This window comes from Patagioenas fasciata, chromosome 23, assembly GCF_037038585.1.
Source record: "Patagioenas fasciata isolate bPatFas1 chromosome 23, bPatFas1.hap1, whole genome shotgun sequence".
Taxonomy (NCBI): domain Eukaryota; kingdom Metazoa; phylum Chordata; class Aves; order Columbiformes; family Columbidae; genus Patagioenas; species Patagioenas fasciata.
In genome coordinates this window covers 621501-630591 of record NC_092542.1, presented here as the reverse complement: position 1 = coordinate 630591, position 9091 = coordinate 621501, and the positions used below count along the sequence as shown (strand labels likewise).

Below are 9091 nucleotides of genomic sequence, written 5' to 3'. Positions count from 1 at the left end.
GCTGTAACTCGCTGCCCTTTGCTCTGGCTGTAATCTGCCATGTGTTGTATTCCATCCGCATCGCCCCCCGGTGACAGGGCATCGCCCCCCCGGTGACAGGGCATCGCCCCCCCCCGGTGACAGGGCATCGCGCCCCCCGGTGACAGGGCATCGCCCCCCGGTGACAGGGCATCGCGCCCCCCGGTGACAGGGCATCGCCCCCCCCCCCGATGACAGGGCATCGCCCCCCCCCCCGGTGACACGGCATCGCCCCCCCCGGTGACAGGGCATCGCCCCCCCCCCCCGGTGACACGGCATCGCCCCCCGGTGACAGGGCATCGCGCCCCCCGGTGACAGGGCATCGCCCCCCCCCGGTGACAGGGCATCGCCCCCCCCGGTGACAGGGCATCGCCCCCCCCGGTGACAGGGCATCGCCCCCCCTGGTGACAGGGCATCGCCCCCCCCCCCGGTGACAGGGCATCGCCCCCCCCCCCGGTGACAGGGCATCGCCCCCCCGGTGACAGGGCATCGCCCCCCCCGGTGACAGGGCATCGCCCCCCCCGGTGACAGGGCATCGCGCCCCCCGGTGACAGGGCATCGCCCCCCCGGTGACAGGGCATCGCCCCCCCCCGGTGACAGGGCATCGCGCCCCCCCGGTGACAGGGCATCGCCCCCCGGTGACAGGGCATCGCCCCCCGGTGACAGGGCATCGCGCCCCCCGGTGACAGGGCATCGCCCCCCCCCCCCGGTGACAGGGCATCGCCCCCCGGTGACAGGGCATCGCCCCCCCCCCCGGTGACAGGGCATCGCCCCCCCGGTGACAGGGCATCGCCCCCCCCGGTGACAGGGCATCGCGCCCCCCGGTGACAGGGCATCGCCCCCCCGGTGACAGGGCATCGCCCCCCCCGGTGACAGGGCATCGCGCCCCCCGGTGACAGGGCATCGCCCCCCCGGTGACAGGGCATCGCCCCCCCCGGTGACAGGGCATCGCCCCCCCCGGTGACAGGGCATCGCGCCCCCCGGTGACAGGGCATCGCCCCCCCGGTGACAGGGCATCGCCCCCCCCGGTGACAGGGCATCGCGCCCCCCGGTGACAGGGCATCGCCCCCCCGGTGACAGGGCATCGCCCCCCCCGGTGACAGGGCATCGCCCCCCGGTGACAGGGCATCGCCCCCCCCGGTGACAGGGCATCGCGCCCCCCGGTGACAGGGCATCGCCCCCCCGGTGACAGGGCATCGCCCCCCCCGGTGACAGGGCATCGCCCCCCCCGGTGACAGGGCATCGCCCCCCCGGTGACAGGGCATCGCCCCCCCTGCCCGGGAGCGCTTTCCTGGCCCGCTGCGGGGCTGGATGCTCAGAGCAGGGCTCGGCGGCCCCGCCACCTCCCCTCCCAGCCCCGGCGCCTGGGCAGCTTTCCCGCACACACGATCAATGCACCTCGTTCCCTTTTTAACAACCCCACAGCCGACAAAAGGGAATAAAATGTGAAATGCCACGCAAATGGCATCCCCAAAGAGCGGTGAAGTGCTGAACCACTGCTCCTTGTGACGATGAGATGAGATGAGATTTTGGTCTTTAAACAAATAACCCTAGTTAACGAAGAGGAATATTCGCACACTGTAACAGAGGCGACTCCTCAGAGGCAGCGGGAGGTGCCTGCGCTGCGCCCCGGCCCTTCGCCCCCGCTGGTGTCAGTGCCCAGGGCAGGAGCCTCTGGCGCAGCACAGGGACCGGGGCCGGCACAGTGATCACAGAGGAGATTTGGGGCCGTCCTGGGCTGTGCGGTGGAGCCGCGGCGCGCAGCTCGGTCTCCCTGGCGATGGTTGCCATGCGATGGCTGCTCTGGTGCTGCCGCCGTCAGCCCAACGCGCGGCTCTTCCCAAGGGAACACGCCGTGTCCGTCCCCAGGGAGGCTCCGTCGAGCTCCATGATGTGATGGCTGGGACAGACGTGTCCCCATGGGGACAGGCCGGCGGTGTGAGCCCGGGGCAGCCGGGTATGGCAGCAGGAGCAGACAGAGCGTTCCCCAAGCCGTGTCCCTGTCCTGCCCTGCCAGGGTGCTTCCCAGGCCCAAACCCGCATCCTGCCGTGGAACACAACCATCGGTCACAGCCCCGCAGCAGAGGCAGTTTTCCAAACAGAATGTGGCCAGGAGGACATTGATCACCTATATTTTGGTGCTTATTTGGTGCCCAAGATGCAGTTTCTCTGTTGTCTCACGGTCCCTTCTGTGCTCCCGAGTTTGAGGCACAAACGACTCTAGAGTAGCGTTTTCTGTCTCCCCAACAAGCAATTAGAGTTATGCTGTCGGATAACTCTGCTATTTTTAAAAATACATCCTCTATAGCAATGCAAGTTTCTTATTTTAAATCCGAATGCAAGAAGGTAGCAGAAAAACAGTGGGAAGAGGGAACACCCCCGGATGAACAAGTGCTTTGTCTTTTGACGGGCCATGCCTGGCTCAGCTCGGAGCCGCGTGCCCGTTCGTGCCGCGAACGCCGTAAGGGACAATATGGGGGTGCCGAGGCTCCCACCTGCACAGGGCTGAACGGGCGTTGTGTGCTGAGGGGTCCTGGCTTGGAAAAGCATCTGATATCCTGTTGAAAATAATCCTGCAAGAGCTGTTCTCTTGTGCCCCCCCAGGATTTGGGGCTCGCCATCAGGACGGGCTCAGTCGTTCGCGGGGGCCGGTGGCGTCACCCGCTGCCCGCGGCCATTCCCCGGTTGCCCCAGCAGAAATCGCCTGGTGTTGCCTCATTTGCTCACATCTGCTTTTTGTATCCGCTTTCCACATGAACAATAGCGGTGAATCGAGCGTCAGTCATCAGACAGACATAATTGGATTTGGAAAGTGTTATATTGTGAATTAAGTTGACTGATGGGGAAGTGTCAGTTTTATTAACAATCTTCCTTCAGATGATAATTTTATATCTATAAGGATGAATTACAAAAGCGTACTTGAAGGCATCAGTTCAAAACGATGAAGTCGTTTTAATAAAGGCTGACTTTTTCTTTCATGCACTTGTTTTTAAATATTTTATCTCCTTGTGGGAAGCTACATCCAATTAAAAGCCCAAACTGGTGTAAAAGTGCCACATAATCACGCGACTCGTTTGCATCTGGAGCCCGGGCGCGCGGAGCTGCCGGCCGGGCAAACCCTGGCCAGGGAGCAGCTGGCACCGCGCGGTTTCGGGTCCCGTTCGCTCTTATTAATGAGAGCAGAGTGTGGGTTTCCCTTGGCAAACCCAAACACCTTTGCCCCGGGGAAGCTCCCGCTGGCGCGGCCGCGCGGGGAAGCCCCGGGGTGGAGGAATCGCCAGCCGTCGCTCGCGGGTGATGGGTTCCAGCTCCATCCCACGATGCTGCCGGCTGTTTTGCTTCGTTTCCCACCTCTGAACAACTCCTGTGGTTGGGGTGTTGGGGTTGTCCCCGGGGCTGCAGGGGAAAGAGAAGGGGCTGAATTCTCAGGGTGGGAAGAGCTGGGCAAGTTGTTGTGCTTCACACAAATGATCTTTAAGAGGAATTCACTGCAATACAGCGCTTAAATGAATCCGAGGATTATACCAGCATGCAAAAGTTGGAGTTTTGCAGTAAAAACCTGTTTCTGTTGAGTGCTGCGATCAACAGCCGTGTCAGAGCCAGGTAAGAGCGGGCGATGCTCCAGGACACCAGCCCGGGATGCAGCTGCTGCCCGGCGCCGGGATGGGGCAGGAGGCGTTGGCGCCTCCCGCGTCCTCCTCCAGATGCTTATTTATATTTTATATGTATTTATACTTATTTACAAATAATCATGTATAATTTTTATTTCTTTTATATATTTTTACACTTTATATAAATAAATAATGTATATTTCCATTTGCCGTGAGAGACGAATGGAGGGAGCCAAGTGCTGAGTTTGCTGATGACGAGATCACCGGGGCTGCCGGAGGGCGGGCGCTGGTTCCTGCGCCGGGATGAGCCCCGCGCTGCGGGTCCTGTCCCGACCCCTCTCCGACAACGGGGGCTGCTGGCGGCTGTGCCCGCTGCTTCTCCCCCTCTCAAAGGAATCCTGGATCCCAAAGCAGAATCAGAATTGCGGTTGTCCTCTGGTGCAGATCTGGGTCTGCTGCTGGAGCGGTTCTGCGCTGCAATGGTTTCAAGTCGGATGCTTTAGCAGCACAGAGCGCGCGAGGCCGGATTTGCATGTGAAATGAATCATGCCTGATGTGATTAAAAATGCCATAAAGGTTGAATTTAAGACTTTTTTTGCTACTTACTATTAAAGTTTTTCAGTAATTTTCCACCCCCTCAGATAAGCATCGTTCAGATGAACTGGAGAGAAACTTTCTTTGCGATTCGTTTCTGAGGGGTCTGGGGGGAATTCTTCACTTCTCAGTGCAAAAGGAAAGCTAAAAATAAAGGTTTTTTCCACCAGATAAGTATTTTTGTAGAAGCTGAGATTGTGGGAAACACGAGGGCAGCTTTTCATCTTGTGAATCGTCAGGGGTAACTGATGAGCAAAGGGAGAAGGAGCGGGCAGGGTGCGATGGGCGTGGGGAGCAGCTCCGGGCACCACGAGCAAACAGGAGCTCAAACTGGGTTTGTGTTGCTCCGTGTCAGCGTTTCAGCATCAGCTGGCACCTCTGTGTCCATCCCACCAGCATCTCCACCCACCTGCACCCCCATCCCACCCATATCCCCATCCCACCCACATCTCCATCCCTCCATATCCCCATCCCACCAGCATCTCCACCCACCTGCACCCCCATCCCACCCATATCCCCATCCCACCCGCATCTCCATCCCTCCACATCCCCATCCCACCAACATCTCCACCCACCTGCACCCCCATCCCACCCGTATCCCCATCCCACCCGCATCCCTATCCCATCCACATCCCCATCCCACCCATATCTCCATCCCACCTGCATCTCCATCCCACCCATATCCCCATCCCACCCACATCCACATCCCACCCGTATCCCCATCCCACCCACATCCCCATCTCACCCATATCCCCATCCCACCCATATCTCCATCCCACCCATATCCCCATCCCACTCATATCTCCATCCCACCTGCATCCCCATCCCACCCACATCCGCATCTCACCCATATCCCCATCCCACCCATATCTCCATCCCACCCGTATCTCCATCCCTCCGCATCCCCATCCCACCGCATCCCTGTGCCCACGGACGCAGCCGTCAGTCCCCAAGGATGGATTATTTGCATGATTAAAAAAGAGGGGGAGGAACATCACAGGCAGCAAACCACATTCCTTAACTGTGCTCTTATGAAACAGATGCGTGTCAGCGTACGTCTTAATACGAGCGTCTATAGCAATGACAGCAGAATCCATCAGTGGCTGGAAGGAAAAAGGAGCTATCTCTCCATCTATGTAGATGCGGGGCTGAAAGCGTATTTGTATGGAAATGTGGTTTTTCTAAATGCACGCTAACTTACCAGTTGCTACAGGAGATATTGTATATTCATAGCGGGAGAGCTTTTCACCAGAACAGGAGTTTTCCAAAGCACTTTGCATGATTTTTGCCTCTTTCTCCAAGTGTCGGAGTTTGACTAACACATTGAAAATTAAAAAATAATTGAAACAGATCATAGGCGCCGCAGCAGGGGCATTATTTTCCGGTGAGTGGCAGGGGAGCGGCGGAGCGGTAACGCGCGCCTTTTGTAGCCTTGTCACTTTGATGAATTCTTTAGTACCATCAGAGCAGCGCGGGGGCCTCGGGCTTTAATCCGCCTCTCCCGCCGGGGAGGTGCCAGCTGGAGCCAGGGAGCCTCGTTCCGCAGAGGATCCTCCGTGTTTTCTGCTAATCAGCAATATACTTCTGCCTTGTAAACACAAATTGGACACGGGAAGGCGGCACTAGGAGCGTTGGGTTTGTGCCTGTGCTTTTTCCCTGGGCGCGGAGCCTGTGGCTGGATGCAGAGGAAGGGCCCAGTAAAGGCTCCTGCAGACCCAGTACAGCCCACAAGGCTCAAAAAATTATACATATATATATAAGTAGTGAAGTATGGGGCAGCTGAGCAGGGCGATCGCTGCAATCAAAGGTTTACCTCCTAATTAATGAGGATGCTATCCCACAACCCCTGCCTTCGCCTCCAATGCAAACATTTGCCCGCTCTGGGCTGCCCAAGGCCAAGTTCACCTCGGGTGTGACGTTCCTGGTGCTCCTGAGCGCTGGCCTGGAGCTGGCGGCCCCGGGGCGTCTGTGGGCACGCGTGGTGGGGCTGATCCCGCTCTGCGGGGGGGCGGCCGGGAACAGCTTCCCAGGGAAAATAAAAACAACTCATGGCTCGGAACCGTATCTGCCAGCGAACATTTCCATACCACATCTGCTGCTTTGAATTAGGACCTGAATATTCATCTCCAAAATGTATAATTTATACTTACAGCAGACAATTCATAATTTAAGTGTTATTGCTCTAAATTAAGCATAACATTTAAGCTGGCTGCGGACCAGATAACGAAAACCAAGACAGCATGAAGAAGGGGAGGCGCTCTCGCCGCAGGGCCCCACTGAGCCACGGTGCCCGTGTCCTGCCCGGGCAGGGATGCTCTGGGCAGGGATGCTCTGGGCAGGGGATGCTCTGGGCAGGGATGCTCTGGGCAGGGATGCTCCGGACAGGGATGCTCTGGGCAGGGATGTTCCAGACAGGGATGCTCTGGGCAGGGATGCTCTGGGCAGGGGATGGTCTGGGCAGGGATGCTCCAGACTGGGATGCTCCGGGCAGGGATGCTCCGGGCAGGGATGCTCTGGGCAGGGATGCTCCGGACTGGGATGCTCCGGGCAGGGATGCTCTGGGCAGGGATGCTCTGGCCGGAGCAGAGCGGGACGCGCGGTGCGATGCCCCCACCTCGCCTCCTGTGATGGCATCCGGAGAGAAACACAAAAAATTCAGAAATGAAAAAGGAAAATTAAACATGAAAATTTAATTAAATCACCCTTTGATCACTCTCTGTGGAATGGACTTAGTTCAGAAGATTATTTGTTGGAGAGCAATAATAGCTTCTAATTAGGATAGGATTCAATGTGAAATGAGGTTTTTATTATTTTTTTTAAATCAACTCGTTTTTCCCTGCACAAATCAACAAGACTCCGCGCACGTTCCCAGCCAAATATTATTAAAGTTGTATTTTATAGCCCGGTTACTTGCCATTGTTTACCCGTCTGAAATTTCTGGTATAAATTCAAATTGGAAATACAATCAAAGCGGTCGATGGAGAAGCAGCTTGTGCTTTAATTGCAAAAAGCGGGTGCGGGGTGCACTGTGCGCTCCCACGGAACGCGGGGCTGGAGAGGAGCGTTTGGCCCCGGCGCTTTGTCCGTCCTTCCCGCGGCACGGCCGGGGTGGCCAGGCCTGCTGTGTCCCATCCCTGTCCCCGCTGTCCCCGTGAGCTGGGGACAGCGGAGCGGGCGGCACGAGCCCTCCCGGCGGGTGACGCGGGGACTCTGGTGGCCGCCGTCCGCACGTGCCAGGCCCTGGCTCCCGTGCTGTAAACCCCTGCGAGCGGCCACCTCGGCGCTGGGAACGAGGCCCTTAAAGATTTGCATATATCATAATAAACGTGAGTCATAACCAGCCAGCATTTAAAATGCTCACCGAAAGAAGGAACCAAATATCCCCATTAGAGCTTTTATCCCCTGCTATTTCGTATCACAATAAAATGTCAAAAGGAAAAGAGAAGCAGATTTCTGATATTATTACTTTGAACTTTTCTTGGCTGTACTCCCCTGCAGCATGACATTTACCGAGGAGAGGGGAGAGAGGAGAGGCTGGAATATCTCCTTCATCATCTTTATTTCAGCGTGCGGCATCGAGTGGCTGGACCCCATGTCCCACCTGTACAGGAGCGGCGAGGGGGTGACGTGGGGACATGGGGACTTGTCTGTCCTGGCACCCGCTGGGGACCCGGCGCCTCCGGCTGCTCTGCCTGGGTGCAAAAAGAAGCACCAGGGAACATTTGTGTTATTATTATTATTGTAATCACCACCACTATCACTAGCTACATTAATATTTATGTAACAACACATGGTATAGTACGGCAATGTAATAACAGCAACACCGAGCGCTTTTCGAGGCACCAGCCGGTGATCCCGGCGGGCCTGGCCCAGCGGTGCCGCTGCGGGCGGGCTTTGCCGTGGGATTTACACCGCGGCACCAAGGTGCCTCCTGGGGACTGCAAATGAAGCGGTTTGTGAAAAAATGATGGGTCATTAAAAGTTCATAGTGAGAGGAAAGGCGTGAATAGGCGTCATTAAAAAGTTAGAAGAATGAAGTGTTTCTTCCATCAAAAGCTTTTACGAGTCCACTTAAGAAATCCATTTTAACTGTATTTTAATTTCATTTATGGACCTAATAAAGTCCGAGAGTGTCAGGGAGTCACAGAGGTGGGGCACTAACACCTTGTATGACTTCTAGTTTGGAAAAACCCCACTTTTTGCCATGGCCTGAGCTCCCGGGGCCTTTGCTGGCGCTGAGCAGGGTGCCCGGGGGTGTCCGCTGCCTCGGCGGAGCCGGGGACGCCGGGTGGCACCCGCCGCCTTTGGTGGCCTGTGGTGGGAGAATAGAATGGCTGAGGAAGAGCTGGAAAGCTGAGCCTGTGGAGCAGGGTGCGGAGCTGCTCTGGGCTGGAAGGACCCTGCAGCCCCCGAAGGTGGAGCCCTGACCCCCGTGTTGGGTTGCGGGAGTCTGGGGCTCCCGTGGGTCCCAGCTCTCTGCTCCCGGATCAGGGCGGCTCTCCCGGCTGCTCCCCAGCCCAAGGGCTCATCTTCCATCCGCTCACCAGGACCATTCCAACCCAGCTGCGCTGCCGGGCTGCAGAAACCTCCAGAGCTCGTCTCCCTCCCTGCACCCCGGCTGGCAGAGGCGATCGACCGAAGTCTCAATTTCACATCCCATTTTCATTCACCATGTGCTGGGGCACTGGTTCATTTTGCAAACCCAAAGGCAGCGCCTGCTGAGCGCTCGGGTGCCTGAGCTGCTCTGCGCTTCCCCTTCGCAGCAGCCGGAAGGGAATACGGAGAGGGCGAGGGGCCGGGTGAAGCGAGGCTATTTAATAAATAAATCAATCTTGCATGGTGAGGGAGAACGGGAATTAAGATGCTGG

The 9091-nt window shown here is 57.5% G+C and overlaps 1 long non-coding RNA gene across 1 annotated transcript; it reads right to left on the bottom strand.

Moving 5' to 3' along the window:
- Positions 1–3753: 3753 nt before the first annotated feature.
- LOC139825521 (uncharacterized) lies at positions 3754–4622 on the bottom strand. The gene is made up of 2 exons (XR_011735619.1): positions 4236–4622; positions 3754–4103 (listed from the first exon to the last, which is right to left on the bottom strand). It is a non-coding gene; the product is annotated as an uncharacterized lncRNA (long non-coding RNA).
- Between the last annotated feature and the right edge of the window lie 4469 nt (positions 4623–9091).